This window comes from Erythrolamprus reginae, chromosome 1 (assembly GCF_031021105.1).
Source record: "Erythrolamprus reginae isolate rEryReg1 chromosome 1, rEryReg1.hap1, whole genome shotgun sequence".
NCBI classification, from domain to species: Eukaryota; Metazoa; Chordata; class Lepidosauria; order Squamata; family Dipsadidae; genus Erythrolamprus; species Erythrolamprus reginae.
Window position 1 is genome coordinate 69,455,943 of NC_091950.1, and position 12,135 is coordinate 69,468,077.

Below are 12,135 nucleotides of genomic sequence, written 5' to 3' on the forward strand. Positions count from 1 at the left end.
AAAATGGTCAGTCATGTGTCAGGGACTTTGGTTTTTTAAAAAAAATATTTGGAGTCCATAGTTGCAAAAATGGCAACAGGTCTTACTGGTAGCCCACGATGATGTGGTTTATGTCTCAGTCTCTTGATGGATAAACTCACATGGAAAATTCTATGCTATAGTTGCAAAGTTGGTGAACATTTTGCCACAGATCTTTTTCTTTCAGATTGTATAGTCCTTGAGTTACAACCAATAATTGAGTCTGGAAATTATGGTCGTAAATCGTGCTGGTCATAACCCCATCCTCAGACCCAATTTTACGACCCGTGTTCATTAAACCAACACCATGATTATTAACCAAACTCATTGTTAACTATGGGATGGCTCCGGGGTGGGTTCTGGTTGCTCCCACTGGAGGTTCACTCAGAGGCAAAGTATGGCATGCACGGTACTTTAAAAAAGCTTCTGCAAATAAGCAAAAAACAAGATGGCGGCACCTATAGTGCCACCGAGAGAACCATCTCAGGGCCATGGCAGGCCTGGGTCACTGCCAGTTTCAGCAACCCAGGCTGCTAAGTCACTATCAGCTCCATAGAACTGACCCGAATTGGTCCGAACCCACCTCTAGATCCCTCTTCCTGGAAATCAAAACACCAGTGTTCAACAAAATTGTTGCAAATCAGTCATGTAACCAAGCATGCTGCAAATGGACATTGCCAGTTGCCAAGCACCCCAAATGGGGTCATCTGACCATGGGTGGCATTTTCAGAACTTTGAAACATGGTTGATCACAGTTATACAGGTGCGTTCCAAAAGTAATGCAAATAATTTTTTTAAAGTCATTTATTGAACAGATTTGCACAAACACTTAAAATTCTTCAAAGTACTGTCCTTGGGCCTCTACAATTTTTTTCCAGCGACTCTGCCATGACCGGAACAAGCTCTGGAAGGCATCTTTGGGGACCTCTCGCAAGGTCTTCATCACGGCTGATTGGATCTCTTCTATGGACAAAAATGGGTTCCTTTCAGGGCTGGGAACAAAAAGAAGTCTGCTGGGGTGACATCAGGACTATGGGGTAGTGGGGCAGCGTTGGCACCTAGTGTTTGGCCAGGAACTCGCGGACTTGTAGCGCATTATGGCAAGGCGCGTTTTTCGTCCATAGAAGAGATTTTATTAATTTAATTTGTATGCCGCCCCTCTCCGTAGACTTGGGGGGGCTAACAACAGTAAAAAGACCATATGTACAAATCTAATATTAAAAATAATGTTAAAAAAAACCCAATTTAAGAAACCAATCATACATACAGACATACCATGCATAAATTTTATAAGCCTAGGGGGAAGGGAATATCTCAATTCCCCCATGCCTGACGACAGAGGTGGGTTTTAAGGATCCAATCAGCTGTGACGAAGAGCTTGCAAGAGGTCCCCGAAGACGCCTTCCAGGGCCCGTACCGGTCATGGCAGAGTCGCTGGAAAAAATGTATAGAGGCCCAAGGACAGTACTTTGAAGAATTTTAAGTGTTTGTGCAAATCTGTTCAATAAATTACTTTTTAAAAAATTGCATTACTTTTGGAATGCACCCTGTAGCTTTGGTGGGGTCTGTCAAAGCTTCGAACAATCATTAAGCAACGGGCTGAAAGTTGAAGACTACCTGTATACTCTTATTCTCTCTTTTGTTTCTGGGTCATAAGCTGAATATTTCATGTTGTTCTATCTATAGGAGCAAACTATCTTTTGTTCTGAACATCAGTCTTCATCAGATTGTAAAAAATGAGGAAATAAATCTCCTTAAAAAGTTTGACACAGGGGACTTCTTTACAGATCTCGCTTCTCAAAACGGCTCTGTGCCCCTATAATCCCATATCTCTGTTGGACAGCTGAGCTCACTTCTTTGCAAAATGCAGTTCAATAAGAAACAAACTCTACATTAGGGGTGGATTTTTGCGAAGTTTAGAGATGGGCTAGAGTTAATTCTCCTCTTGGTAAGATTTGTTTGTTTGTTTATTTATCTAATTTATATATCTGCCCATCTCACAAAACAAGCCACTCTAATAATCTGTTGAAATTCTATGATACTTAATGCCAGCCTAACAAAGCTAATTTTAACTGACCAAGAAGAGATTAGTTGGTTCAGCAATTCCCTTTCATAGCACATGTGAATGCTTCATACATACAAAAAAATGTTTTGTCTTTCAGATAAGAAACATGATGCATAGTGCAGAAATAGAACATGAGGGAGTAAACAAAGGAATAAAAAAAGATAAACATAGCTATAATTAGTTTGTACCAGTGCCATTTATCATGTGCAAACTTTTCCATACTTGCAAACCATCCTCAATGTCCATACAATAATTCATGCATTTGTTGTTTAAACTTCTCACGCTTTTAGGATCTCATTAGCACCATCCGGCCATCAATTTTTTAGTCTTCCATTTTCTCTGTTTCTGAGTCAATGTGGCATCAAGTGCATTCACAACTTTGACTAACAGAGTCATGTCACAAGTATTTCTTATGCGTATATTCATAAATAAATTATTTATTTTTATTTTATTTACTTATTGGATTTATATGCTGCCCCTCTCTGAGGTCTCGGGGTGACTTACAACATACAAAGAAACCAGAATACAATAGCAAATCCAATTGTGGTAGTTAAAAAACTAAGCAAACAAGCTAAAATCCCCAGTTATACTAAAATAACCAATCATACCCATTCAAACACAACTATGCAAACATTCGTCGGCCAGGGGGCTAGGATCTAATTGCCACAAGCCTGGCAGCATAAATGAGTCTTAAGACTCTTACAGCAGGCAAGAAGGGTGGGGGTAGTGCGAATCTCCTGGGGGAGCTGATTCCAGAGGGCCGGAGCCCCCACAGAGAAGGCTCTTCCCCTAGGCCCCGCCAAGCGACATTGTTAAGTTGATGGGACCTGGAGAAGGCCGACTCTGTTGGATCTAACCGGTCGCTGGGACTTATGCGGTAGAAGGTGGCACCGCAAGTAATCTTGCAGGATCCAATTAACAGAATAAGACAGTTTGAAAGGACCTTGGAGGTCTTCTATCCAACCTCCTGCTCAAGTAGGAGACCTTACCATTTCAGCCAAATGATTGTCTAATCCAGTGGTCACCAACTGGTCGTCCATGGACCACTGGTGCTCCATGAGAAAATTTTATTTCCATTTTTTATACTACACGAAATTAGGAGTCCTCAAACTCTGACCCCTGGGCTGGATATGTGCAATGAGTGTCTGTGTTGCCACAGAGAGTCTCTCCCTTCAGGGCCTTTTTGTGTGGGTCGGAAGAAGGCTGAAATTCAGACTTGGGATCTGCTTCAGCCTCCTGGTGTGGGGCTTTGGGCGAAGGCTGGAGGGAAGTACCACTGGGGGCAAAGAGCCAGAGAGCCTCATTCCAGTGGGACTGCATCATGGCTTGGAACTGGCTGATCATTTGAGCCCACTGGCCTCCAGGTGCCGGTACCTGGCTTTGCCTCCCACTGTTTGGAAAGCCTATGCTCATAGTCCTCAGTGAGGTGCTTCTACTGTACCTCCTTCTCGGCCAGATCCAATTCAAACTGAGCCAGCTGTTTTGCCAAGTCTTTCTAATGGTGGCTGCTTAGCTCCAACAACTGCTTCCTGTTTAGGACCTAAGGAGCCACTCAGGCAGGGAGACGAGGAGTGGGTGGCAGGGGAGGGGTGAGTAGAGGGTGGCAAGGCACCCCTCGACGTAAGTGGGGTGGGCTTCTGCCAGGACGGGGTGGAACGCAGTGGGGTAGCATAAATGGAGCTCTACCCCAGAGCACCCAATTTGCACTGAAAGATGAAAGAAAATACAGGGCATTCTGCACAAGCCACACCCACAATGTGGTAGTAAAAATTTTGGTAGCACATCCCTGGACGTAGGTAACATTGAGTTGGCCACACCCACCCAGTGTCATGGCCACCTAGCCACACCCACCCAGCCAGTCATTATGCAGATCATATTAATGGTCCGCAGGATTTAAATTTATGAATTTAGTGACCCTTGAGGTTCAAAAGGTTGGTGACCCATGGTCTAATCCATTAAATAACCAAAGGGCCACCACTAATCTCATTTTACTCTCTGCTTAATATTGAACCATTTGCTAAGCATTTTGCTTTCACACATATTTTATCACTTTTATTGTGTTTAAACTTCACCTCTGTATTTGTGCAATGAAATTCGTTTTTCACATTCAGATACAGTATCTCTCAATAATCTGCTGAATGGGTGGTCCTTGGTACAATCTGAATTTGGTTGTTTTCTTGCAGACGTTTCATTACCCAAACTAGGTAACATTATCAGTGCTAGTAAGGAATGGTGTTTGCTCTCAATTCATATTCCAGTGGCTCGCCTTGTCAATGTTTGTAGGAGTGGTGGCGGAGGTTCTTTGGTTGGGTTGTTTATTGTTAGCTTGTTTGCAATTCTTTGATTGGGAGATTGTTTACTTCTTGATTGTTGGTCTAATGCTAATCTTGATGCCAATCCAAAAAACTGGTAAGAAATTAAGCAATACATAAATGAGGTGGAGTCTATTAACCACCTCCAGGATAAAATGCCAATAAAAACCCAAGCCAATTGCCTGAGCCAGGTTTCAGGCCCTTTCAGAAGGCCAAAAGAGTGGGAGCAGATCTCGCCCCAAGGGGCAGGAGGTTCCAAAGAATGGGAGCCACAGCAGAGAAGGATCTTCTCCTACTCCCTCAGCCGGAATTCTTTGGCCAATGGGATCCGCAGCATGTCCCTTCTGCCACAGCAACTGGGGTGAGCCAATCCCATTGGCGGGAAGTAGTTCGTCGGATAGCCTGGACTCAGTGTAGAATGGGCAACACGCTAACGCATGCACAGCTTCTCAAGTTTTTTCCTCTGGTCAATTTTTTCTGAGGATTACTATCAAACACATATTCCCTTGAGTTCCTTTTGTATTTTTTAATGTCTATAGTACCTTAACATCAAATTTCATCCCTTTCTTCCAATAATAAAAAAAAATATTCCAAAGTCTCAAAGAGTAAATGGATAAATCAATATTAATCAACTTTAGTCCAAAGTTTAGTTGACAAAGCTGAGCCTCTAAAGAAGTTATTCCAGATTCTTTATACAATAATGAGATGGACACATTCCAAGAAAATTGCAATATAGCTCTTAGTCCACATTGCTTTTAAAAGACTTAGGTCTTTATAATTGCAGATCAGCAAGCCAAACAACATGTGACTAATCACCTTAACTTTTAAAAAAGCAGCAGTGATGTAATTATTGTCCTTGCTACTGGCAAAAACATCAAGGAATAGCATTAATATTCATAGATCCTGCTATAAAAGCTCTTACTTGTCCTGTGCAAACAGCAAAAGACTGAAAAGTAACTCAAATACTAAATGTCTTAATTTACTCCAGTCAGATGCTATTAATATTCTAACAATGTCTATGACTTCAAAGCTCTCAATAAAGATTATGCACCATCCTTGATGTAGCATAACCAATTATGAGTCTTCCCCCCACCCCAAGACAATATAAGACACTGGTGATAAACTCACCACGTCATGTTGCTGTCATGTGATGCTTCATGACATTTTCCACCTTTGTGCAGCTGGGGTGGGCATCGCCTGTGCGTAATACATCTAGCCCATGGGCCACCAATTTGACACACCTAATATGAGCAAAGGTCTCAAGGGTTTCTCTCTAAATCTGTGATAGGATGGTTGTACCATCAGTATGTGGAAGAATGGAAAGAGATTTGTCTGCTCTGGGCAACTGTTTTTTTGTCAAAGCTTGACATATAACAGGAACTCTTAAACAGGAACCTGTCTGCAAAGTAGAGGGACATTTTCTTTTAATTTAAAATATATTAAACTCCTATCAGGCTTGCATAGTGGGAGATTTGTCACAACTTGCAACTTTTTGTGGACGATCTATCAAACTAGCCACATAGGTTTTATTATTTATTAATTTATCATTTAGTTTTATTGTTTATTTATTAGTTTCTTCATGAGGAATGTCATATAAATTTCATTTATAATTTTAGAATGTAATTTTGATATTGCAAAGTTTCAGAAACTTGACCTATTGTAAAGATTTTAAGTTGAACTTCCCACGTTAGCTTATCTGGTTTATTGGTGATGTACTGCCCAAGTACCCTTCTCTCCTTTTTTGAGATCAGCCAAGATTAACTAGATGCCGTAATGATTCCCATGGTATTGGGCAGTTTCCGGTCACAATTCAAAGTGTTGGTTATGACATATAAAGCCCTTCACGGCCCCGGACCAGATTATCTCAGGGACCGCCTTCTGCTGCACGAATCCCAGTGATCGGTTAGGTCCCACAGAGTGGGTCTTCTCCGGGTCCCGTCAACTAAACAATGCCGCTTGGCGGGACCCAGGGGAAGAGCCTTCTCTGTGGCGGCCCCGGCCCTCTGGAACCAACTCCCCCCAGAGATTAGAATTGCCTCCACCCTCCTTGCCTTTCGTAACCTCCTTAAAACCCACCTCTGCCGCCAGGCATGGGGGAATTGAGATGCTCTTTCCCCCTGGGCTTTTACAATTTCATGTGTGGTATGTCTGTATGTATGTTTGGTTTTTTATATTAATGGGTTTTTTAATCATTTTTAGTATTTATTGGATTATTATTGTACATTGTTTTATTACTGTTGTTAGCCGCCCCGAGTCTCTGGAGAGGGGCAGCATACAAATCCAATAAATAAATAAATATAAGTACAATCAATCAATAAACAAACAAACAAACAAACAAATAAATACAAGCTGACATAATTTCTGCCTTAAGACTAAATGGAGCTTAGAGCTAGAGATGATTGTACTAAGGTGTGTTAGCAGATCTAAATTTCAAAGAAAACAGTAAACCCAGAGAAAATATGTAACTCTACTAAAAAGGGAAAGAGCAAAGTGGGGTAAGTACTGTAATATATTTATTTTGTGAAGGGAAAACCCTGATTGTTATTTGAACTCCTAACTGTAGCATAAATGGTGTGCCATAGCTAACAAAAAGTATATTTTATGATCTGGTTTCTTGTTTATCATTACTAAGATAATCTACTCAACATTAATTGAAACAATCCTGGCAAAACGGCTGCAGAAAGCCTAAAGCATAGTCTGACAGCAAACCTATTGTAATTTATGGGCACTCAGCCTCATACTGGTAGCTTGACTGTCCCCAGCCAGCAGCTACACCAACAAAGACCTTTAATATTAGGCCTCTTTTTTTACAAGCTAAAGCCATGTCAGCACTTGTGACTTATAGTGTCTTATAGCATCTCCTAGTCATTGCATTGGAAGAAATAAAGTCTACTTTCCCTCCTGATTTACAGGCACAAGGGTGGCTAAACGATGCTAGGAAAAATTAGTGAGGAAATGCTCCTATTCATTTCAGCTAAGGCTCAGACAAGTGTTTCAAAATGTCACATTTAATGCAAGGATATTTTTCTAACAAGTCCAGCAAGATTTCCAGTTCTATGGGTTCTGCTGGGTTGATACCTTTTAAGAGCATCAATGAAGCCTCTAAAGTCCTCTGCCCACTAAAATATTATCCCTCTAATGAGGTATGTATAGGATATGGTCAGTGAAGGGCTGCAAAAATGTTTACTACTGCACTGTGGGCGTGGATTATTTTGTGGGTGTGGCTTGCCAGCCAAGTGACCAGGTGAGAGTGGCTTGACGATCATGTGACCGGGGTGGCTTAAAGGTCATCTGACTGGCTTAAAGGTGGCCAACTTGATGTCATTCACGTCAAAGGTTTGGGTTAGGGTGCCTACCCATTCCTCGCCTCAAAGAGATACAATTTCCCTATTTACTATTACTGAACATCCAAAATATACTATTTAATTCTATGTATATGTGCCATATGTGTACATACATATGCACACAAAAATATACATTATCTACTATATAAACTGTATGTGTATGTATACACACAGACACACACACACACACACAGCTCTTCTAAAATTATACACATTCAACCTCATTTACTGCGATAGGAAAAACATACCCAGAGCCCAGAAGGGGAAAAAAGAGAAAAAAATTGATTTTTTTCTACCAGTTCTGTGTACCTGACCATAACCGTAGGAGCCCATCACTGGATATGGTACAAAAAAAATAAGAGGGTGGCCATGATTGTGTGATCAAGCCTGTTTTTTGTATAGTACACAAACAAAACTGATAGAGCTTACATTGTAATGGCCACCATCTTACTTTATTTTAGTCACTACAGAGGAGATCCATTATAATGGATCGGTCACAGTCGGTGTTAGTGGGGGGTCAGAGGTCGACCTCTAGGCTTCTCCCTTGTGGGGTGCCTCAAGGGTGGGTCCTCTCCCCCCTGCTATTTAATATCTACATGAAACCGCTGGGCAAGATCATCCAGGGGCATGGGGTGAGGTATAATCAGTACGCTGATGATACCCAGTTGTACATCTCCACCCCTCGCCCAGTCAACGGAGCAGTGGAAGTGATGTGCCGGTGCCTGGAGGCTGTTAGGGTCTGGATGGGTGTCAACAGACTCAAACTCAACCCTGATAAGACGGAGTGGCTATGGGTTTTGCCTCCCAAGGACAATTCCATCTGTCTGTCCATTACCCTGGGGAGATTATTGACCCCCTCAGAGAGGGACCGCAACTTGGGCATCCTCCTCGATCCACAGGAGAAACATCTTTCAGCTGTGGCGAGGGGGACATTTGCCCAGGTTCGCCTGGTGCACCAGTTGCGGCCCTACCTGGACAGGGAGTCATTGCTCACAGTCACTCATGCCCTCATCACCTCGAGGTTCGACTACTGTAATGCTCTCTGCATGGGTCTACCTTTGAAAAGTGTTCGGAAACTTCAGATCATGCAGAATGCAGCTGCGAGGGCAATCATGGGCTTCCCTAGGTATGCCCATGTTACACCAACACTCCACAGTCTGCATTGGTTGCCGATCAGTTTCTGGTCATAATTCGAAGTGTTGCTTATGACCTATAAAGCCTTTCATGGCATCGGACCAGAATATCTCCGGGACCACCTTCTGCCACATGAATCCCAGTGACCAGTTAGGTCCCACAGAGTTGGCCTTCTCCGGGTCATGTCGACTAAGCAATGTCATCTGGCGGGACCCAGGGGAAGAGCCTTCTCTGTGGCGGCCCCGACCCTCTGGAACTAGCTCCCCCCAGAGATTAGGATTGCCCTCACCCTCCTTGCCTTTAGTAAACTCCTTAAAACCCACCTCTGCCGTCAGGCATGGGGGAATTGAGACTTCTCCCCCAGGCCTATATAGTTTAGGCATGGTATGTTTGTGTGTATGTTTGGCTTTTTAAATAAGGGTTTTTTAGATATTTTTAAATATTAGATTTGTTGTACATTGTTTTAATTATTGCTGTGAGCCGCCCCGAGTCTATGGAGAGGAGCGGCATACAAATCTAATAAATAATAATAATAATAATAATAATAATAATAATAATAATAATAATACCTTCTCCAATTCCAGATTCCCAAGAGCAATGCAGCAAGGAATGGGAGTTAGGAGACCCAATCCTTGGCCAAGGTTTCCAGGCCTTTCAACCATAACCAGGGGCAATCCTGATCTAACTTATTAAAGTAATGGTGTTCAAAACATATGGCCTTCTTTAATTTTCAATAACTTCAGCAATTTAAGCTAATGTAAAGCAAATATATAGAATAATTGATCCAGAGAAATGTTCAAATTCTTTTCTACATATTTACATATATTTCTTTATGTATTTTGCATAATCAACTTGAACAAAAATCCAAAAAGGTTAATGAAAAAAACAAATTATAAGCATTAAAAAGGTAAGGTGAAACAATGGAACTTAAGTATGGAATACATAGCTTTTTGTGGAATTGAAATGTGTTACTTTTTAATGCACTTGTACATTCTTAATATCAACAAGGAAAGTATTCATGGATGGTTCTGAATATGTAATGCTTCAACATGTTAACAAATCTAGATGGGATTAGTAACTAATAGGAACTCAATATTTATAATTATGTAAATAAATATTCAAAACTCATGTATAAAACTTTTGTGCAGAAAAAAAAATCCATTATGCAATGCAATATAGACATAGAAAACATCAAAACACAATAGGAACAAATAACCAGTGATTCTGTATCTATCCTCTCTTCCAATAGCAAGAAAGATGGACAAAGTAATATTAGGATTCAAAAGTCCATTTTCAAAACATTGCCAGACTATTATCAGTCCTCTTTCAATCAATTTTCCTGTAAATCTGATGAACAAGGTATTGGAGAAAGAGGCAATTTGCAATATGATGACAAAGTATTGAAAATAAGCTGTTCTCTGGCATCTTTATGTTTAATCTTAATTCTGGTGCTGAAATAATGATGAATTTGTCCCCAGTGGGTTTCTCTCCTGATATTAGTAAAGATAGTAAAGTTTAATAAATTCATGGGCTGTTTTGAGAAATAATGTTGATTTTTGTTTTAAGTATTTTTTCAGCTATAAGAATCTAGAATGGACACAGCTGGACATAGTATCCTGGCACTGCAATTTAAATATTGGAAACAATGCAGTCTTCCTCAGTGCTTAAAGAGAAGTGTTGGAAGTGGTACATCTCATTTAGCACTAAGGCCTGGTGGATTCATCTACACTTGGTGATTTCTCTTAAAAGCTTCATTGTTTTAAGCTTCCGTTATGCGTAGAAGGCCAGAAAAATAGCAATACTAATCAAATACCTTATCGAAGCTTTCTACAGTTACTAATGTGCTGTTTATAAATGTCCCTCTTCTATTAGTTTTGTCTCATGCTGAGATACAGCCAGTGATGAGCTACCAAAATTTTTACTACCACACTGTGGGCGTGGCTTATGCTTTTTATTTCAACATCTTTCAGTGCAAATTGGGTGCTCTGGGGTGGAGCTCCAAATTTTGCTACCATACTGTGTACCTGACTGTACCCGTAGGAGCCCATCACTGGATACAGCCCACTGTGTCCTAAAGGTCATAAAAAGAATTTTATTTGATTCAGATATTGCCCGTGTTGCAATATCTAAACAGCACTTATTAGTTATACTGCAGCATCATTCTTGTTGATCTTCAGTTTGAATTTATTCTGATTTATATCTTTACAGAAAAATGGCACAAAATCACAAGTTTCAAAGACTAGTTGTTACAGCTTTTTATCTTAAACACCTCAAATACCAACCTTGATTACCATATATACATTATTTACACATCATGGTTTATAATCTAAAACACCAGATAACTGGGAGACATAGAAAGAGATTATATCAGCAAGGAAAATTAATCATAAATAAAACAGCTCTTATTAAAAATAAAGATGGGGGAAAAGGAGACTTGCTATCCTGGGCCTTCACTGAAAAAGAAAAGAGCCATATTCTTATGAAATTGAATTTCTTAGGCAATATGTGTGCATGATTTGATATATCATGATTACTTAAATGACCATAAACTGATTATAAGTATTTGCTAATACAGTATTGTGATTCTATCTTTATCATTTGCTGACTGCAACACCAAGAAAAGATAGTTAATGATCACTATGATCAAACACTTCTGATAGAATTTTCATATTAATGTAAACCTAATGCAGTACTAATAGTTTTCTAAAACATAAGTGAAAATTTATTTCTCAAGAAACATCACTACTAGAGGTAAGTCTCTACCGCTTGACTTGAATGTGTGAACCATAAGGAAACCATCCAGGCTCAAGGACAGATGAAATCACACACTTGCTTAATTAAGTCATTATTCAGTTACTTAGGGATATTGAATGTCAACTAGAACAACTGGAATTTATCTCTTAGATGCGTTTCTCACACCTTCAACTACCCTATCTAAAGCTAAACATAAAGGATTGGAAAAAGTGGCTGGGATCTGAGTTACACAATATGGCATCCAGATAGTCTTGATACCTAAGTACTCCATTCCCAACCATAGCAATTCGTGATTATTTTACAATATATGGAATATAATCTTCACTGGAATCAACTCAGTATTGTACAAATATGTTTTATTTTATTGATATGATTTCTCCTGAAATGCTCTAGGGAAAAATGGCATACTTACTTCAAGATAGTAAGCAAAGGCAGGCTGTGACAAGCTACATCTGGATACCGTAAACAGTCAAAGATTAGATATTATTAGGCAAGGTTCACATTGTAT